The sequence below is a fragment of the Takifugu rubripes genome, chromosome 7 (genome assembly GCF_901000725.2).
Source record: "Takifugu rubripes chromosome 7, fTakRub1.2, whole genome shotgun sequence".
Lineage (NCBI taxonomy): Eukaryota > Metazoa > Chordata > Actinopteri > Tetraodontiformes > Tetraodontidae > Takifugu > Takifugu rubripes.
In genome coordinates this window covers 16238403-16261022 of record NC_042291.1, presented here as the reverse complement: position 1 = coordinate 16261022, position 22620 = coordinate 16238403, and the positions used below count along the sequence as shown (strand labels likewise).

Sequence of the window (22620 nt, the reverse complement as noted above, 5' to 3'; positions counted from 1 at the left end):
CAGCCAGAGGGGCAGCGGCGTGTAGTTGCGCCCTCTCTCCTCCGTAACTCCCATCAGTGTAGGCGTCGAGGTCCTGGAGGCACAACAGTGAGCGTCGTTACCAAGGTGAAGCGCAGAGCGTTCAGAGTACAGGTGAATCACCAGGTGGAGGGGAAGCATCATTAAAATTAGGCACCTTTCTCTTTCAAGGCCTCTTTTGGTTTATAAATCCACCATTGTTCAACGTTTAATAGGAGGTTCTGGGACATTTGATTGTCCCAAAAGGGTCAGAAGGGATTTTAGTAAAACTTTTAGAGAGTAAAAGCATTAATAACGTCAAATTTATGGGTTTTTCTTTCATCCGCCCGGAGCGGCAGATTCCTCCGATTCTCTGGCTACAGACGGCTGCAACGTGCTGGGAAACACCAGGAATGCAGCTCCAGCATTTTCATCCAAGCAAATAAAATATGAAACACACCCCCACACAGACACACACACACACAGACACACACACACACACCCACCACACACTTACTTATCCCTGAAATCAAATTGGCTGCAGCTCAAACACTTAATTAACCCTTTGATGCCTGGGCGGCAACATTTCCATTACAAAGGTTAAATTTCAGGTTGTCGGTTTTGGAAAAAAAAGTTGTTTTAATTAAATTTTAAAGTGTTATCTTTAAATAAAGGGACCTGGATTACACAGACGAGCCTTATCAGCACCAAACTAAAGAGGACCAAATGAGTCTTACGGTGACTGGCTCGGCGCTCTGGGTGCTGTGCTGCTCCGCGTTTAAGAGCCTGTCCTCAGGCACGCAGCAACGGTGCCGCTCAGCTCCTGAACAGAAAGTGCTGTTACTCACTGTAGACGTAGATAATATAGACAACATCCTCTCTGGCTTATGCTAACAGGCTAGAATGATTCCTCTGCTGGCCGTCCCTCCACTTATGAGCTGTGTGTTTGACTTTATAGCAGAATAGACCTTAAACAAGAAAAAGGATTTTTCCCTTCTGTCTTCTGAGTGTTATTTCTTGCAGACAATTGAACTCTTTTGTCGTCATGTTGAATCTACTGCTAATCTACTGCACCATCTTTAGCAGAAAATCAATATTTGCTGAAATATTGGCTATAAGTAGTAAAAATGGAGCTTTTAGCCTCTCGGTGAGATATGACACAATATAAAACACCTCGTGTATATTAGAGGGAATTATTCAAAAGATGACACTTTTATCCAAATACTAAAACTGAATCTTGTTTCAGATGATTCAACGTGCATTTTCTCTCCTCCCAAAACCAGCCGTGGGACAGCTGTCGGTCGGGAGCGTTACGGAATCTGGGATGAGATTCCCACCAGAAGCCGTCTCCCTCTACGAGGCCGAGGGCAGCAGAACCTGGGACCTCCGGTCAGAACCCACTCACTTGTTGGCAGAGCTGCCGTTCTTCTTCTTCTTAGGAGGGGGGGGCTTGTACTTGGGGGGGGGCCGCTGCAACACGCCACAAACACACTGTTAGCATGACACTCGCAACACAGAAGATCCCACCGCATGTCTCAGAAACCCAGAAGGTCCAGATGTAGCGAGGCGGACACGCACTCTCCGTTCAGTTTGCCGTTCCTCCGCTTGCGATACAGCGCGATGGCGGTTCCGATGACGGCCAGCAGCACGATGGCGCCGATAATTCCTCCTATGATGGTGCCTGTGGTCGGACCTTTCCCGGGAGACGGGTGCCTGCAGGAGAGGAACCAGGAGCTCACGTCAGTCTTCCGATGGAATACGGGGAATTTCTATTCAAAGCCAGACGTGACTCCGTCCAAGCGCAATAAGCAGCAATAACAATGAACAGAAAATAATGATATGATAATATCATTAATGATAATAAGATAAAGATGATAAAGATGATGAAGATGGGAGATTAAAACTCAAATTTAACACAGAATTCTTACAGCAGATTTAAGCTTCTGATTAGGATGTCGAGGTGACGAACCATGTGACCAAAAGCATCACACAGAGGTCGCACTAATGAACCATAACGTCTCTGTCTCTCTCACACACGCGCACACACACACACACACACACACACACACACACACACACACACACACACACACACACACACACACACCATGTTTACTGAAGGTTCAACCCAGCTCATTATTGCCCTCATATTCCCGGGGGATTATGCTAATTAAGGAGCGGTAAAGGGCAGAGAGGATCTGAAGCTCATTTGATGAGAACAAACTTTGGTTCCTGTAATTGGAGGGTCATGATTGAAGGCTCGTCGGCCTTTAATTACGATTCTCCTCCAACAACAATCTGCTTTGAAAAGGTCCAAAAATAATTTCTAATTCTTTCTAATTCTAATGCACGAGTGTCCTAATGATCCCAAGACGACCGTCCAGGTTCTCCTGAGCTCTGGCTGTGCTTAGTTCCACCATTATTGGTCTCATCGTGGTGCCGCTCTCATGGAGACTCAGGCTGTCTTTGATTTGCTCAATGTGACGTCATCTATAACCCCCCCTGGGGGGTTCCCACATGTTGGACCACCGTCAGCTGCCATCACGACTCAGGTAGATTCAACACAAACCATTAAGACAGTTTTGTATGTATTTCTAAACACACAGTTCAATAAATGGATTTTTTTTTTTAAAAAAGAGTGGGTATTAAAGGAGCACGGAACCAAATCCTGCAGACTGGTTCAACAGGGCTGCTGAACTCTGCACCGCAGCATTTTCCATCTTCTCGACCTCCAACTGTTGGGCCGGAAGTTCGGCGGCTGCAGTTCAACCCGCCGGTCAGATGGAGGCGCTGTTGGACTTTAAACCGAGAACATGGATGAACTCCGGGACACCGTCCATTTCAACTCTACCTGCAGAGGCTTTTATGTTTCTGACTCTGCTTCCTCATTCCAATGCTGAGCCTGTTTATCATCAGTCTCCCCTCCTCCACTTTAGTGCCTGGGAGTTTGTTGGTTTTCCTTCTCCCCGGAATGATCTCCTCCTCCTCCCTGCACCATTATCTTATCATTCACACCAGTTTCTATATCAGCATCTATTTGCAGTCTGCAGGTTTCAGGTCCAAAGCTGCTGCTCCTCCTCTGATAAAGCAGAGTATTGGGGGGGGGGGGGGGGGGGGGCAGTTGGGCAGATTTGAGGTAGGCTGCCTGTGTGTGAACGTCCTGACTCCAGAGTGTGCCCTCCGTGTCAGAGCTGGACACCAGCCGTGTCTTCTACTAATGAAATATCGCAGACAGCGACTGCTCGTCTGTGTGTGTGTGTGTGTGTGTGTGTGTGTGTGTGTGTGTGTGTGTGTGTGTGTGTTGTATGTCTGCTGTGTATATCCCTGCAGCTCTTTGCCAAGGACGTACACACCACAACCCACATGCAAACTGCATTAGGACCACACACACACACACACACACACACACGTGTTAAGGAGCAGCTGGCTCCAGGCATGAACATTCTGACACGCTCACGTCGACACGCCCCGGCCCGAGCCCTCTCCCGCCCGTACGTGAGGTCGGATCGGCGCCTAGAAAAGTGACCCTGGAAACAGGTGCAGTCAGAGGCCCGACGCGGGACAGAGCGGCGCCCATCGCCAGGTTCACCATTCTCACTCCTCGCGAGCGTGGAGATGCTTCGCGTTTCAGACTTACTTCAAAGGTCAGAACCATTCCTCCAGCAGATCAATGCCCCCCATCATCCTGTCAGACCCACATCTCCTCCTGCCTACATACGAAGCCCTTCACCGCTCCGCTCCGCCGGCCCTGCCAACCAATCAACCGTAGACCACCAGGCTCCCACGGGCGTTGAGGGGGGGGCGGAGCCACAGGGGCGAGAGAGTGGATGAGTCTGGACGGCTGGCGGGAACTATTTTAAACTGCTGTAGCAACCGTCCTGCAGGTTGGACAGACAGGCCGGTTGGTCCACAGCTCCATGACGAGTGTGTGATCGACCACAAGCAGCAAGGATTTATTTTAGGCATTATCGTTACGCTGCATTTCTGTCTCGCCATATTTGTCGAGTAGGAAGAATCGGAAGGTACGATCCCTCCTGACTTGGCAAAACTGAAGCTCACTGGGGGATGAGTGAAGTGGCCACGGCAGCATCGGGACGGAGCAGTTGAGGAGATTGACATTATTGAGGGGAGGTGAGAGGATTTAAAAAGGGGGGGCGCAGGAGGGAGATGAAGGCTGAGATTAAGAGGTTGTCTTGACAGAGGAACAGAGGAACAGAGGGATTTCCCAGCTGCTGCCTTCAACTGGCTGATCACACATTGAGAGGATGAAGGAGGAAGCAGGAAGACAAAGATCTCACACACCTCTGTCTTCCATTCAAAGATCTCTTCTCTCTCCCTGTGTGTTTACGCCTCTCCCTGAGGAGATTAAGGTTAACATACAGGCCTATCTGCCGCTTCCCCCTAAGCAGGACAGGCTTTTGCTACATTTTATCAGCCGTGCTCCCCCCTCGCCCCTTTCCTCCGCTCTCATCATCCCTCTTTACTGTCATCCCTCCATCGACAGTGTAATTTGGTCTTTGCTTGTTTGTCCTGGTAATACGACAGCACAAATCTGCAGAGTCTCCTCCTGCATCTTTTATCTCCTGTGCCTAACGAGAGCAGATAAGCCCGTTTTTATTACCCTCCCCAGCGAATCTCTGCACAGGAACACACGTGTGCACGCTCACGGCCTCCTACGTGGCTTCCTGCTAAAGCAAATGCCTGCTAACCAGCCTGAACATTCATTTCTCTGGATTCCATGAAAGGTTTGAGATACAGAGTTGGTTTTGTTTTAAGAGATTAGCAGAACGCCGTTGGATAAAAACCCAACAGCGGATGATCAGATGCATTCCTAATGGCGGAGCTTGACATTAAAACTGACTTAAAATATCCGTCGTTCCTCTCTGCCTCTTTCCTCTGCTCCAGCATGCTTTCCAGTAATGGAGGACATGTCTAATTAAATATATAAGCCCAGTGTTTGATTGCGCAGGCATCTCATTCGGGACTTTGAAGAAGCAAACTTTTCAATCATTTAGAATTCTCTTTTTATGCCGGCAAGTTCCCCTCTGTTGTTTCTTTAGATGTCAGTGAAACCCCCAATGTTTACTCGAATGGGAACTTTTCTCTGTGACGAGCCAAACCGGTCTGAGGCGAAACTGAAGCGTTTTGAACTCCGCCGTGAATTACTGCGGCACAGAAACTCGCCAGGCCAAAGTCACAGCAGAGATGAGATTAGGCCCCGATGAATTGATGGCCTCAGAGAGAGATAAAGATAAAGAACACTACACATAATCTCATTGCTCACTGAGGGGAAAAAAGAAAAACTAGCCTTTAGAGTCAGAGGTTTTCTTTGTACAGCACAAATCGCATCATCTGACATGTCACGTGACATCAGCGCCACAGGAACTTCCCTCCTGGACCGGCAGAAACGTAGGAAAGGCCAACAGGAGTGAAGGTTTTTCTTGCTTTCACACACGACACGCGTGCAAAAACAAGCTACTCAATGTAACTCTGGTGTCCATTTAGTGGCAGATGAAGCCTGAGCCTGGCGAGGCCGCCACAGCCCTCGCTGTCACCTCCCATTCAGGACGGTGCACGTTGGCACAGAATAAACAAGATCAAGATGATTGTTCCTGTGGAGACAACACGAGCCGCCGAATGGCCGAGTTCCGTGTGTGCGTTCGATGCTTTTTGCTCTGCTCACGTCAGACGCGGTCACTTCTAATCTGCTTCCTGTACTTCAACCTTATTTAGTTCAACTCTGCCAATGACGCCGTCTATGGCTGGACTGTGTGTGTGTGCGTGCACGTATGTTCTGACATTTTAAAAAGTAATGTGGCGGTAAAGCGAAAACCCTGGTGTGTGTGTGTGTGTGTGTGTGTGTGTGTGTGTGTGTGTGTGTGTGTGTGTGTGTGTGGGGCCGCTCCCTCTCCCTCTCTGGAGACAGTGTGTTCCCTGCCACAGCGCATCAAAGCACACTCAGTTGCCCTGGGAGGAGGCAGGACCTCTCTCTTTCTGCCTCCATCAACCCACCATCCCCTCAATCTCCCTCGCTTTCTTCCCTTTTCTGACAAGGTCGTAGTTTGCCTCTGCTCTCTCCCCGTCAATATTTACAGAGCACTTTACACAGTGGCACCGAGGCGGCGGCTGCAGAGGAAGCAGGGCTGCATTAGGCAAATGTAGCCGTCCACTCAGGACATGAAGGATCTGTTGTATTACAAGCAGCAGACAGAGGGGGGTGGGGGTGGGGGGGCAGCAGCGCTCGAATAAGTCAACGTTTAACAAAGAGGAGAATAGTGGGAGCTCAAAAAGCAGAGGTCATATTCTCATTCCACCCACAGGAACGCAATAAAGCCCTTTTATTACCCTTGAAAATGAATTACAGTACATTACGCTAGTGGCTCCAACTGTAATTAAATGCAAAAAGCTCCATATTTAATATGGTAATAATCCTAAATATAAGAAATGTTACATCAATAATGTGGTTCAATGTGTGAATAACAGCAGTAAAACTAAATGGTTTCTTTTCTGAAGGATTACACTAATCTGTGTTAAACAGATGAAATGTACAGTTTTAGCATATTTCAGTCTTATAAAATCCTGTTATTAGTATATCAGACAAGATTTATGTAGTTTGTTGATAACGGCTGATGGGAATGAATCCAGACACGTTTTAAATGCAAAAAAACAGAATTTACCATAAGATCCTGAGAATATTACAGCCAACGCTGAAAAATAATAACTAGATGTTCTCAATTCAGCCTCGAGTGGAGAATTCTGCAATTATCGGAAAACTGTATGTAGAGAGTGTATTTGCCTCCGAGTTGCAAGCAATTTTTCAAAGATAAAAACTGCACTTTTCTGAGTCTTGAACACAGAGCTGCGTGAGCCTCAGAGCACCAACGGGGGGGAAATATCTAACTACATCTCTACAGTTGGCTAATAAGCATGTGGAATTCAATTTGTTTCATCTCTATGAAAACTGAGACGCAAAACTGCGTCCTTCACAGATAAGCTTTTAAACTGGGGCTCTTCAAAGGCTTCAATTCTTTTATCACAATGACAATTTCTTAAATCCAAATGAACCTATTCAACATGACTTAACCAGCAGCGGTAACCATTTCCATATATGCTGTAACTGAGTGGATGTGCATTTCCCTGTGCTTTTCTAACACGATAAAGCCTTCTGGCTCCCCATCCATCTTGGTGCCCTGCTTTTCCTGCTCTCCACCCACCCTCAGCACCACTCTCTCCTCCTCTCCAGTGTCACGGTGGCCTTGAGGCCAGGCAGTCAGCAGCAGCTGGTGTGTTTACCTGCCCTCTTAACCACCGCCAACCTCTGGCAAGAAGCGACTTTCACCTCATTACACACCGCACATACAACCTTAAAGTCGGCACTTACAGTTCTCCCCTGCAGCCCTGATCCGATGTGCAACACTGACCGTGCGCTTCCATCAATTCAGCACCGTGCTGAGAATTCTTTTGAGATTCAATACGGGAGCAACCGGCTGAAGAAGTCCTGCTCCACGCCTCTTTCTTTCTCTCAAACATGGAGTGTTGCCTGTTTCTTTTCTTTCAACTCTCGCTGACGCATATGAACGTTCTGCTCGTCACCCACCTACCAGGATCTTTAGAGAGCACCAGAAAAGAAAGATGGTGAAGGAGGGAAGCGTCTGTAGAACATATAGGGAAGAACAGAGCTGTCAGAAGAGAAGATCCAAGCTGCAGGGGACAGAGACACATGCAGAAGATGCAGAGCAAGAGAGAGACGAGGCACAGCACCGGTTCCAAGCACAAGTTGGGATGTGATGCACAAACTTGAGGACAGAACAGTAAAGCTTGCATATCTTATGTTGTAGCTCATTAATTTTGTATCTGAAAATGATGCTGCAGCTCTTTATTAATGTGAACTGTGGATAAACCTCTTCTGTTCTGCTGCTTCATCCACTCCAGGTAAATATACACCAAGTTTTGATGAGCTGCCCAAGAGAAACAGTTACTCTATTAAAAGGTGAGTTCAGTTTCTTCAGAATTCCCACTTTTTTGGGATGGAATATGGATTTAAATCAGAAGATTCAACACAAGCGTGCGACCTCTTTGGCTCTAATCCCTTTCTGTATTTCCAGATTATGTGTTGCATCAGAGGAGTTTATGCTAAACTATTACTATTATATTTGTAAGTAAGTTTCTTTTGATTGGCGGTCAGATTAGAACAACAACGATAATCCTCCCCTTGCCCGATATGTGACCGTAGATCAGGTTTCATAGTTTCAGTCTCAGACCAGTCGACCGACCGCTCTCATCGCTGCGCTGTCATGACGACGGCATGCCGGTGTTCCACCCTGGAAAATTGTGGATCATGCCCGGAATATGCAGCTCATCCACCTGCAGACAGCTCAGGGCTTCTGTGCTGGAAACGACGTCTTTCCTCTCTCAGCATGAATGACAGGAAGCTTTTAACTTCCGATCTGAGATCCTGAGCACAGAACATTTGTTTACATCCTACTTCTCATTTCTGGTTATTGTCGATACGCGAGACGTACTTCAGCCGGCATTCCGAACCTAGATTTCTCCATATATGACCCGTGTTTACTGACAGAGCCGTCTCTCCGTGGCCATGCAGCGATATCCTTCAGAGGATCACATTAATGCAATGCCATCGGAGCGAGGGAAGGTCAGTTCAGCTTACTGCCAGTTTCCAGCCTTGCCCTTGTGTGCTGGGATTCTCTCAATCCTTTGATGGGCTCCGGATTTTGAAATTCCCTGATTCATTCGACTGCTTCTTGAGAATGTTCCATAAACTGGGTAGACTCTTTCCTGACGTCATCTCATCTTTCCACATGAAGAAAAGAGTCCTCAGAAATGAGCTTAGTGACTATAATCAATGACCTGCTGCGTGTTCTATAATAAGTGATCATTTCTACGCAGGTGTTGTTGTGACCCAACAATTTTAAAATAAAAATTAAAGCCACGTGTAAAAGAAGCTAATCAGATGTGACATTAAATGCTGTTTGTTTCTATTCTTACCAAAAACTTACTTGTTTCCACTCCAATAAGAAACAATTCTGACCCCGTTTTTGATGTGAAACTCGACCCAACGTCTAAAATATGTGAACATATTCTAACAGTTTGCAGACATGATAACTACCCCTAAATATAGCCCGTTAACCTAAACAATGAGATCCTGACAACTGCAACCTCGTCCATAAAGGTGTGGCTGAAGCTCCTGGTTGTGAGCGCCAGCCTCCCTGCAGATGATTAGAGTCAAACCCAAGTGGAATCAGGAGGTGGAGGGAAGGCGGCTCCCAACAGGAGCAAAGGCCAGAAGAGGAATAAACGAGCTAATCAATTTAATTCTCAGGCAAAGTCGAAGCATCAAAATCCACAGAACTCCAAATGCTTTGGGCCATTTTTCATTTGGCAGAAAAAAAGAAGAAGAAAAGAAGAAATGAGGTTTTAATAGTTTCATTCATTAAGGATTGTTTACTGTGATTTAACCTGCTGCACTGTTAACAGACAAAAACTAGAGATCCTGGAGGAGGCTCACATGGCGTCCACAGAGTAATGGAGGGGGGAGAGGCTCCATCTCTCCCACTAACTGCCTCTCATCAGCTGCTGATTAATAACACACAGAGCAATAATGGCTCTGCGTTCCCTCATGCTGCTCTTCATCCCATTCCCCCGGAGAGAAACAACAACGTGTGCTGCTGAGACCACTGGAATGATGCTTTCGCCCAACTCAAATTCAAGCGCTCATTAAGGAAGGCGTCTCCGACATTCACTTGTTCTTCGCTACTGGGAACCAGTAAACAAATCACAGAGATGAGGAGGTGAAGAGGCAAACATGGAGAGTTCAGCTCCTTCATTCCTGGGAATAAAACAATTGTTTTCCTGCTGATGGTCTGGATCAATGTGATGTAAAAAGGATGAAATATCATAAGTTGCAGACACACTTTGCTTCTACACACTCGCTACACCTCAGCACACCGCCGCTGGATATAGATCTATGGAAATAAATATTATATAACATCTTGGTGGATAACACATTTGCACCTTTCTGGAACTCGTGGTGACTGTTACAGAAATGTCAAAGGCAGTTGTGCACAACGATTCAGTGCAGATAAATATGGAAATGCACAATCGGAACCACCCGAGAGGCTGCGAGCATTAGCATTCAGACTGACATACTTCCTAATGCAAATATTCATGCTGCAGCCCTCGAGTCAGCAATGATCGATATGAAACTGCTGTACACACGTCCAGTAGGAGGGACCTGGGTAATAAATGCATGTTCTCATGATCATTGGTGTTTGAATTGGTCAGTGGTTCATCTTTGAAATGCTCCATTTATCTGAACATTCAGTCACCAACCTTCCAACACCTCCCTCATTATTCACATCCTCCCGCCCTTTTGCACGGCGAGGCCACTTGTTTATCTGTAAATGTGCTTCAGCATGAACCACAGCACCAATATTTATGTATCCTGCTGGCGTGTGTGCAAACTAATCAATAGTTGTTCCAGCGAAGGACACTTGGGAGTAGATTAGAACCCAAATCCAAACCAGCATGAAAGACAACATGACAGAAACACTTGCTGGAAACCTGAAGGGGCTCAGTGTGACGTCTATTCTGACTGCTTCCTCGAGTGTTCGCAGCACGAGGCGTACAAGTCTATACACACACACACACACACACACACACACACACACACACACACACACACACACACACACACACACACACACACACACACACACACACACACACACACACAGAGTCCATCTTCAAATGTAGTTAAAAAGGTTTACACACTGCAACATCAAAGACGACACTCTTAATGAGTTATTGACCGATAGGCACGCTCTCTCTGTCTCTCTCTCACACACACACAAACACACACACACACTAGTAGTCTACACATTGCTGTAGATCCGTGCACAACAGATGTGACCCACCTCCTTGTCACAGCTAAAGAGGGAGCATTACTGATGATGTGCATTGTGCGCTGCTGTCTGCCAGTGTGGGTCTGTAAGTGCACACGTGCACGGGCTCACAGTGTGTACACAAGTCATCATTAGAGGTTTAGCGTGTTCTCACCAGTCAGTCAGGCTCCAGTCAGAGGAGTCAGCTTAAGGGGCTCATAGCAGCTCCCTGAGGAGACACTAAATACCATCAGCCGTTTAAATCCATCCATGACCATTTAAATATGCAGCACACACTCACTCCATTTTTAATAAGGGCTTCGAGCAAGACAGAAGGATGGGGGGGAGGAGAGAAGAGAAAGACAGAGAGGAACAGAAAGAGAGAAGGGGCAGCTTTATGTCTGGGGGTGGGTGAAGAAAAGGAGGGCAACGTGTTGCATTGATTTCCTGGCAGGTCTGCAATGGCCCCGCTTCGCATCGAAAGCCACAGTCGCTTTAGAGTTGGTTAAACCCCCCCCCCCCCTCCAGAAAAGGAGCATGCATATGTGCAGGCAAAGGCACCTCACCAACACGCAAGCACACGCTCCGCTCATGCTCAGACAACCTGCACGCACCAGGACAGGATCAGAGTGGTGCACAGTGTTGGCTCTAGATATGTGGAGCGAGCGTGGATTACACCGGCACCTGTGTGCAATAAAAGCTGGGCTTGACATTGATGGTAATAAGTTATGATGGTGTTCTGAGGAAAACCAGGCTTTCCCCTCTGAAGGCACTCAGAAATAGCTACTATTACACACCTAGACGGGCAGTAAATTTCTCCTTAATCCCTGGTTTAACGTAGCTGAAACCGCGGCGCCTCCGCTCAGCGTGCCGAGCACACCTGGCTGAGGCTGAACGCACGGCTCAGGCCAGTGGGCACGGCGCCATGTTCATTTTGATCTTAGGCTGGATAAGACATTAGGATCAAAGTAAAGGGACCGTGAAGCATCAAGTGATCTTCGCTCTAAATCCACGAGCATCTTCCAGACAGAAAAGCTGATTTACTAGATTTTTTAATGGCTTATCTCCAGAATGCAAAGTTGGCTGTCAATTCTGTTCCAATTTGAAATTGCACAAATTACAGTTTAAGACTTTTAGTCCAACCGAGGTCACCTTAACCTTTACTGCTCCTTATATTTGCTGTAACGAGTAATAAAAACAGATGTTTTAGAAGATGAATTTGCTGCAGTCAGGACTGCCCTTTTAAACTACAGACAAAAGCAACGCGGTGTTTCAAATTCCGTTTGTATCGAGGTTCTTTACACGTTCCTGAGCTACTCTCCAGCTACGTCCAAGCGGTGTGTGAAGCTCACGCCACATTCTAGCAAAGCTTCGATATGTAGACCTGCGGCCTCCAGTCAGCAGGAGCGAAAGAACTTTGACTTTCCAAACATTTTCAGCTTTTGACAACAAAACACAGCCTTTGCTCAGCCCCCCTTGCTCCAGGTGACAGGTATAAGAGCTGCGTGGCAGGAAGTTGGCAATTTCACCTGACAGACCGAACAACCGGTTCGCCAGCTTGGTGTCTGACTCACAGTCTGATAACGGAGCCGCGGTCGCGGTCCTGCTGGCTGAACTGCTCATAAAACAGGTCTAGAGGATGAACAGGTCACTGAGCTTACAAACAGATACTCAAGCTATGGAATAGCATACTCCTGACCCTCTGGGATGAAACTGGCCCGAGACCTTCATTCATTATGTGTTCAGTGAATACACAATGGGACAGTCACACTTTGGTTTGACACGTCACTCTGGAATGTTATTCAGCACTAAAGTCTATTATCTTGACATCCTGTCATTCCCTCCCTCCATTTGACTCCTACCACTTATTTTTAAACCTGACAACTCGGTGCTTTTAACTGGAAAGAACAATTGTTGTACTGAGAAGACACGTAGAGGAAGACAGAGACACAAAGCAAAGGAGATAAGAGGAGACGTGAGGGGAGGCCGGGGAGCGCCGGCATAAATTGGAGATCATAAAAAGTGTCATTTTGGAATTAATCTGCACAGAATGACTAAACAGAAGTCTTTCAAGGGGATGTGTGTGTGTGTGTGTGTGTGTGTGTGTGTGTGTGTGTGTGTGTCTTAGTGCATCTTGACTCTGGAATTAAAGACTCAGGACCTAATAGAAATACAAAAAAGCCATTTTCAACTGTATTTATCAAGCATCCATTTCCAGAGGTGCATCTTCATACGCAGGGTTTGCATGTGAGGGCGTGCACGTGTGGCCGAGCCTCAGCTGTGCCACGCTTCCTGCCTTCCCTGCTTGTTTTTTCTTCCTCTCTCCACTTCTCTGCTGCAGTGCCTACAGGAAGTGCCACATACATCATGCATTTTATGCATAAGGCTGAATGTCAACACAGATGCATAATTTTTGCAGTAAAATGCTAAATGTCACCAAACACCAGGCTCTGTTTCGACTAACGGAGGCCCCCAAGTCACCAGAGGATGTGCCGGCAGCCAGCAGTCGCCATGGCGGCCATCACACCAGCCCTGAATGGTTATGACAGCCCTTTACGCAATAGTGGAAGGAAGGGGTGGCAGCGGAGGCGACGAGCGGGAGCACACGGAGCGCCATAAAGGCAAATTTTATGAAGAGGAGAAGAGAAGTGCATTTCTCTGTTTACTTTTCCTCCTACACACATTTGCATAATGAAGTGAACTAATATCACACGAGTTGCCCCCCCCACACACACCATCTGCTGAAACCATCTTTTCTAGCATTGATGAGGATCTTTGTTTGTGGGGAGGGGGGGTCAAACTGCCTCCTACTGTCAGCCAATAAAATGACAAATTAAATAGTGAATAACAATTAACTGAATTTTAAACGACAACCTCGTTGTGCAGTCACATTGGCCCTCACACTCTGATCACACCCACCGTCCCCCATGGGCAAAACACCAACTGAGAAACTGGATGTAGCGGTTAGCGTATTACTGCTACTAATAATAAGACTAATAATAGTAATAGTACTAATAATAGTAATAGTACCAATAATAACAGCAACGACACCAAGAGGAAAGGCTGCACGGTCGGTTGTGTCTGTTTTTAATGAAACAGAAGCAGTTTACAGCCACCTACCTGCACATCTGTGGTAAAATCACCAAAAGAGCCCAAACTACCACCGAACAAAAGTTTAAACTCCTAACTTTACAACAAACTTTAAGTCTCATGATGAGTAGACTGACCTGAGCTGCATATATACATAATAACTGGACGCTTTCTTCAAACATGGCGACGGTAGAGAAGCAGCTCTTCCCTGCTCGGTATCATCACCTGAGCAGAAGAAAGGATTCTGGGACTTTTCAGCAGAATGAATGGACCTTTAGGCCCGGGACCAAGCTGCCTGGATCCACTCAGAACTCTTTTGGAAGACATTAATGATCATAGTGAATCACTAAAAATGGCTCATTGCAACAATGAGGAAACAGAATAAAATATCAACTTAAATGATCTGCATGATTTAAAGAGACATTTTCCTCTCATCATTACAACAAAAAGGGAGTGAAACACCAGCTACACACATGCACACGCCCATCTATGTGCACACTCGTGCAGACAGAAAGAGAATACGAGTGCCAGTGATGCAAATGTACAGCTTTAAATCTTTCTCAGAGGCAGGAAGCCACCAGCTGCGCCGCAGAAAACACAGAAATATCTGTGGAGAGCTGCAACAACGGCTCTGGCACACGCGCGCACGCAGATACACCAACCCTGCGCATTTGCTCTTTTGACCTTTAAGTTTGAGGGGGTGAGTAATGAGAAGTGGGTCAGTGATTGAAGGAGGCTGAGAAAACGGTGAGAAAAAAAAAAGAGGGGAAAGATGAAGGCACCGTCATCTCATTTTCCCTCCCTGCGGCTCCTCCAGCTGTTGTTCTCCCTCTCTTGCAATCACTTTTCATTGTCACTCATGCCTCCAATCACCCCTACCCACTCGTGCTGCCCCCCCCCCCCAAGCGCTTCGTTCCCTCTCTTCTCCATCCACACAAATGACTCAGTGAAACAGGTCAAGTGTTCCAAAATTCCCCCCAAAGCTCAACCTGCCTAATACGAGGCCTGGCTCATTGCACCAAGACAAGTAATACGCTGCCTCCCCCCCGAGGGTCACCCAGTCTCCCTCTAAAACACACACACTGATGAATATGGGGATAATGCAAAGCTCATTTGCATATGCATCACACGATCACGCTGAAAATGACGCATCCATTTAAAAAGATATCGAGCCAGTTTATACTGCGGCTTAAAGAACTCGGCGTTGGATGATGCCGTGGAAGCTCCGTTAGCGTTGTTTATCTGTTTTGCTTTAACTTTGTGCTTTAATGTATAGATTTTTCCAGAATTGCCACCCCAGGCAATATGGATGTCATTTATCAATAACAGCAATGTGTTTTGTCACCGCGAACAGAAATGGTGCATAAATGCATTTAAATGCAGAGAAGGCAACACGACCACAAATGGTCCCAAATGTTTGTGTTTAATACACCTCACACACGCACACGCACACACACACGCACACACACACGCACACACACACACACACACAGGCTCAGTCCCCTTTCACTGCTCTCACGTTAACAAATTACAATTGTGTGAGTAAACCCTGAAGCCCCCCAGCGGGTAAAAGTGGCATTAAGAATACGGCAGCAGGCGAAAGGTCCTTTAATAGGATAAATGTGTGGGGGGAAACACTGTATGCTGCCCTTTAACACACTACGTGACAAACACGGCTCTAAGACGGGCAGCGGGACAGCGTTTGCTGGGCAGGTACGGCGCTTCCATACATCAGCATGGAGTGAACCTATAGAGGATAAACGAGCCATGAGCGCTACCTCGACAGCACCTGACATACACAGATAAATAACTAAATAAACGGCAGCGACCACCGCGCAGGGACCGGAGCGCCGCATCGTTCCCGTGCTCGCCTCCATCTCCTGGGAGCAACGCTTGGTGCAGAGAGTAATGTCCAATAGGTGAAATGATCTGGAACATAAAGAAATTAAAAACCCGGAGGTTGCGTTCACGTGTCCTACGAATGCTGAGGTGCATTGATTCTGTGCACGACCACATCCCAGTTAGCGCACAACAAAGTGTTTCCAGCCCCTGCCGCCGGTGAATAGAGCCCGATTCGACAGCGTCTGCCCACTTGTTGATGGCAGGCTGCTCCGATTAAAGGCTGCATATCAGTGGGAACCAGCTTTATTACCCAGGGTGGCGAAAGATCATATGGCATCCCACATTTGTGAGAGCAATAACCGAGCCATGTTTAGAAACAGTGCACGTAGCACTCGTGATGCCAAAAGCCAAACTTGAATAACATTTAATTTCCTCCTCCAAGATAAGACCTTTTGTCTGCTGGTGCCTGTTTTATTCCGCCTCTGCCCTGGGCTGGCGGTTAAATGGACAGTGAATGGACCAATTTTCTAAACTCTTCCTCTCCCACTTTACACAATAGAACGTTTTCCACGCGGCAGCAACGGCAGCAGCGACTGACGGATGATGCAGTTTAACCCCAGAGGAGGAGGAGAAGGTGTTCAAGCCGAGCATAAAGTCAAACACGGGCGCGTGCAGCAGGTGCGTGCACGTGAAACACTGGCAGACGCGGCCAGTCTGGAGCGCTGCAGCAGGACGGCGCATGCACACGCAATAATTAATGCGTTCACTCAATAATGTATTTCATTATTTCAAAAATGATCCTTCTGGGTTCAGGGGGGGGGTCAGACACATTTCAGCTGCATGTTGCATCTTCTTCCACAGCAGCAGAGTGTCAGAGCTCAGTGACCTCTGGATGGAGAGCAAGGCACAACTATTCTCTTCACTTTTGACAGTCTTCGCTTCACTATTGCTGTAATTTCTTGGTAAACAAAGAGAGCGGAGAAGGCTGGAGCCAACGAGCCAACGAGCCAACGAGCCAACGAGCCAACGAGCCAACGAGCCAACGAGCCAAGGAGCCAACGCCAGGGCATCGAACATCGCCGACACAGGCCGCCAGCCCAGTCAACTCGGTCCTGTATGAGCAGCAGACCCACGAATCCAAAAACTCCAGCGCGCCGCCGCACTTCAAAGCCACAATCAATCTTATTTCTTTCTATTGTGACGTGTTCAACAACAAACAAATGAGAAAGGAAACGGCAAAGCTGTTATTAACTGATGCTCCTGCTTATTACAGCCACCACTGTTATTAACTGATGCTCCTGCTTATTACAGCCATCACTGTTATTAACTGATGCTCCTGCTTATTACAGCCATCACTGTTATTAACTGATGCTCCTGCTTATTACAGCCACCACTGTTATTAACTGATGCTCCTGCTTATTACAGCCACCACTGTTATTAACTGATGCTCCTGCTTATTACAGCCACCACTGTTATTCACTGATGCTCCTGCTTATTACAGCCACCACTGTTATTCACTGATGCTCCTGCTTATTACAGCCACCACTGTTATTAACTGATGCTCCTGCTTATTACAGCCATCACTGTTATTCACTAATGCTCCTGCTTATTACAGCCATCACTGTTATTAACTGATGCTCCTGCTTATTACAGCCACCACTGTTATTAACTGATGCTCCTGCTTATTACTGCCACCACTGTTATTAACTGATGCTCCTGCTTATTACAGCCATCACTGTTATTAACTGATGCTCCTGCTTATTACAGCCACCACTGTTATTCACTGATGCTCCTGCTTATTACAGCCACCACTGTTATTAACTGATGCTCCTGCTTATTACAGCCACCACTGTTATTAACTGATGCTCCTGCTTATTACTGCCACCACTGTTATTCACTAATGCTCCTGCTTATTACTGCCACCACTGTTATTAACTGATGCTCCTGCTTATTACAGCCATCACTGTTATTAACTAAGGCTCCTGCTTATTACAGCCACCACTGTTATTAACTGATGCTCCTGCTTATTACAGCCACCACTGTTATTCACTAATGCTCCTGCTTATTACAGCCACCACTGTTATTCACTAATGCTCCTGCTTATTACAGCCACCACTGTTATTCACTAATGCTCCTGCTTATTACAGCCACCACTGTTATTAACTGATGCTCCTGCTTATTACAGCCACCACTGTTATTCACTAATGCTCCTGCTTATTACAGCCACCACTGTTATTCACTAATGCTCCTGCTTATTACAGCCACCACTGTTATTCACTAATGCTCCTGCTTATTACAGCCACCACTGTTATTCACTGATGCTCCTGCTTATTACAGCCACCACTGTTATTAACTGATGCTCCTGCTTATTACAGCCACCACTGTTATTAACTGATGCTCCTGCTTATTACTGCCACCACTGTTATTCACTAATGCTCCTGCTTATTACTGCCACCACTGTTATTAACTGATGCTCCTGCTTATTACAGCCATCACTGTTATTAACTAAGGCTCCTGCTTATTACAGCCACCACTGTTATTAACTGATGCTCCTGCTTATTACAGCCACCACTGTTATTCACTAATGCTCCTGCTTATTACAGCCACCACTGTTATTCACTAATGCTCCTGCTTATTACAGCCACCACTGTTATTCACTAATGCTCCTGCTTATTACTGCCACCACTGTTATTCACTAATGCTCCTGCTTATTACAGCCATCACTGTTATTCACTAATGCTCCTGCTTATTACTGCCACCACTGTTATTCACTAATGCTCCTGCTTATTACTGCCACCACTGTTATTAACTGATGCTCCTGCTTATTACTGCCACCACTGTTATTAACTGATGCTCCTGCTTATTACTGCCACCACTGTTATTCACTGATGCTCCTGCTTATTACTGCCACCACTGTTATTCACTAATGCTCCTGCTTATTACAGCCACCACTGTTATTCACTAATGCTCCTGCTTATTACAGCCATCACTGTTATTCACTAATGCTCCTGCTTATTACAGCCATCACTGTTATTCACTAAGGCTCCTGCTTATTACACATGTGGTGGAGTAACAGGACCTGCCAGATTTGTATTACTATTTCATCATATTTTAACTTTTTATTCCAGATTAATTGTGTTATATGGGACATGAACTAATATTACACTTGTTCTATTCACACTCTAACAACAGTTCACTGGCTGCGCCCACCAGTTTAATTATAAATGTGTAATTACAATGTCATTCAGCCTGAATGGCAGCTCCAAACCTCTTATGAATAAACAATAAAACAGCAAAGACTCTTGCCCAGAACAAACATTTGGGATGAACTCCCACACGCAACGAAAACATATTTCCATAAATCTTTTGTCTCGCCAAGCAGGCGAACATCTGCACAGCACTTACACGCACAAACGAGCACGTGCACGCGCACGAGCACGATCACCAATGAGTGGCTGTGGACGCGGCGGCCCCAGGAGACCACAGCGAGTCTCTCAGACCAAATATTTACAGGCTTCTTTCTTCATATCTACATATTCATCTCCCGTTCTGTACGTTTGTGACTGAGCTTGTGCACACGTGCACGTGCCTGTGCGTGCACGTGCCTGTGCGTGCTTGTACTTTGTAAGAGCTGCCTGTTGAGACGCTGAATTTAACAGCAAGTGCATTTGATCTGCAAAACACTCCAGGGCAAATACACAAAATAACACATGCGCTTGTGCGTCTGCGTACACACACACACACACACACACACACACACGCGCTTGCATATAGCATCAAAATCATTTCCGTCACAGAATCTATTCTTAGGCGCCGCAGCAAACTATTCTTTTCCTGATATAAATCTCTTTCTCTCTCACACACACACACACAAAGCTGCAATCTCTGGTGGTCATAATGGAGTCAGATAATCTTAATGTTCTTTATTTTTTGGATTTCTCAGAACAGGATTATTTCCAGGTAAGTCACAGTGTGAAGACCTGATTCAACACACACACGTTCATGTGGTGTGTGTAGTGTTTGTGCAGGTGTGTGCAGTCAGCCATCCTCTGGGGACGTGAAACACTGCTTGCCCCACATCACCGTCTCTCTTTCTCTCTCTCCACACCACACACACACCACACACACACACACACACACACACACACACACACACACACACACACACACACACACACACACACACACCAACCTGAAGCTAAACACAGCTGGAATAACGGCGCTCCGGCCTCGTCCTCCTCCCTTTGCTGAAGCGGCACCGGCTTTAAACAGGCCTGTCCTCCCTTTCTGGACTAAATTTGATCCCCCCCCAGTTTCTGCCGTCATGCACCGGAGCATTATTGCATTTCTATCACTCCCTATATGTAACTTTGGAAAAGACTTCAGGAATTACGCCTCGATTCTCCGTCACACCATCACTGTCGCTCTCACGCTGCCCTTCTGTGTCCTCTCAGCAGTGGGACGAACATGTGTTGCCCCCGGAGACGGGCTCCACCCACCCAACCCCTCCCTCTAAACACCCAGTTACCTTCTGCCCTGTCAGCACGGGACAGGACGAGTAAATGCCACAGCCCTCCAGGGGAAACAGGAGCATCCAGTTCCCTTCGTCTTTCTGCCTGGATGTGTGTGTGTGTGTGTGTGTGGGGGGGGGGGGGGGGTGCACACACTCACATCTATACAAAACTGACCAGAGCCAGAGGATCAGGTGTTATCACTTACCGCTTCAGGAAGAGGAATGATACAATTCCCAATATCCTGTGATTAAAGGGAGCTTCCTTAGCACTCGGATTTCTCCCGACGTGACGTGGTGACGCACTCGTGCAGGAACTTTAAAACAACCACCAACCCAAACCTCCGACAGCGGGGCGACCCGGCGACCCCGGATGGTGACTCGGCATGTTCATGTTTAACCGGAGGAACTATTTTATATATTAACTTCTTGATGCTGTAATTAGTTAATACTTGTGTGTATTGTGAGGGGCGACCAGACAGCGTTCTGAAAACACAGTACGTAGGTATTACCAAAGAGTCGGCGACACAATTTGCCAGTGGAAAATGAATTTAGTGTCCATAGAGAAACAATCAGAAACTCATTTATTCGGCGAGAGGCCGACGTGGTGCAACAATTGTTCCAAACTCATCCAGACTGAATTTAAGACTCCGCTCCGCTGAAACAATGAATTTTCAATAAAGCGGTGGAAATGTTACGGCGTGAAATCGCATTAAAAAATCAAGGATTTAGAAAACAGCGCTGAAGTTGAAGACAGCCGGCGTTGTTTATCATCCTCACGCCTGGGGAGGGAGCGTTCGCGTGCACGTGCTGATGGAAGCAGCGCTCGTGTAGCGGCTGAGGACAGACTGTCACACCGAATGGAGCTAACGCTAACCCTCCAACCATCACTGGGCAATCGCCTTAGCAACGGTAACCACGACAGCGGCGTCGACGCCTTCAGAGAAAATCCACCTGGATTTCACCAACGTATCGCAGTGAGCTATATAATCTATACATTAATGTGATTAAAGCTAAACATACACTGTATGTGGTTATTATGAGAGCCAGCTGGATATTTAATTATTTACAAGGCTAAGTAGAGAAAATCAAGCTGCTCTATAAATATGGAGGAATCAGCTCTAACCTCGGTGCTCTGCTGCTGGTTAATCTGTCCTTTCAGTGTTTATCCATTTATTTGCTCTTAAACGTCCTTTCAATTAAAGTTTGGTCTTCTAGCACTGAACAAGACTCAGAGTGCTTATAACACATCCAACAGGTAAATCGGGCGTGACTCGGGACGCCACTTTATCGTACGGTAAAGGCTGCGACGGCCCTCGCATCAGTATTTACAGGAGCACCGTATGCTAATACACAAATGCTCAGGCTGATGGTCTATTCTACATATAATTACATTAGGACACTATTTTCTTTGATTTATTCTTCCACGCTGGGTACTTAACCAAAAATTATTCTAAACGAGGGTCTTTGATGTGGGAGGACTCTTGATTTCATACACTTTGTTAACTAATGTGACACGCAGGCTGCCTAAAAATGTGGGCATCTACTTGAGTGGACCATGAGACCGAGGAACCGTTACTCTGACTAATGCACGCCTCCACAGCTCGGCACTAACCAGGACGCTACCAGCTAGCCTCCGCCAAGTTGCCCGAGGCAACAAACTGTCTCATCACCACAGTTAACAGACGTGGTGGCGCCAGATTCCCGTCAGATTCTTTAGGAGTTATTAACTCGCGCCGTTCCGTAGCGCTTGAACCAAAGCGATGAAGACATTTGCATCCAAGTGCACGCGCGTCTGCCTGTGCTCGTGTGCAAGTGCTCCCTATCTCACCAGCCTCGATCCAAAGCAATTAGAGAGGCCAGATGGTGGGCTGGACTGGGAAAATTGCTGTGCATCGACAGAAGAAGGCGGCAACAAAACTAACTGTGACACGAACCTGGATGCCACAGACACACGGCCCAAGTCGTGCGATTTCACGCCTTTCCTGGGGATGGAGGGGGCTGGGATGGCGAAGGCATGCATTAACACGTATTCACACGCAGACACGCCCCGACTCCCCGCTACATGGGATTCTGTTCCAATGTGAGCAAACTGGTTTATTTTATCCACAGCTCAAACAATGCAGCCTTTGAGAGGCCCCGCATCGACTGCGGTTCAGCTGGGCCGGCACATTCCCCACTGAAAACACAAACTGCTCAGCAGGAAAACCACGGAAGTGGCAGCACAACATTCCCACTCTTCCTTTTCTCCGAGCACATGAACAAAACTCCTGCTGGATA

At 46.9% G+C, this 22620-nt stretch overlaps 1 protein-coding gene across 2 annotated transcripts in view; it reads right to left on the bottom strand.

Annotated features, from left to right (window-relative positions):
• The window catches only part of LOC101078311 (nectin-2), a 111758-nt gene that overhangs the window by 53042 nt on the left and 36096 nt on the right, over positions 1 to 22620 (bottom strand). The window lies entirely within an intron of this gene.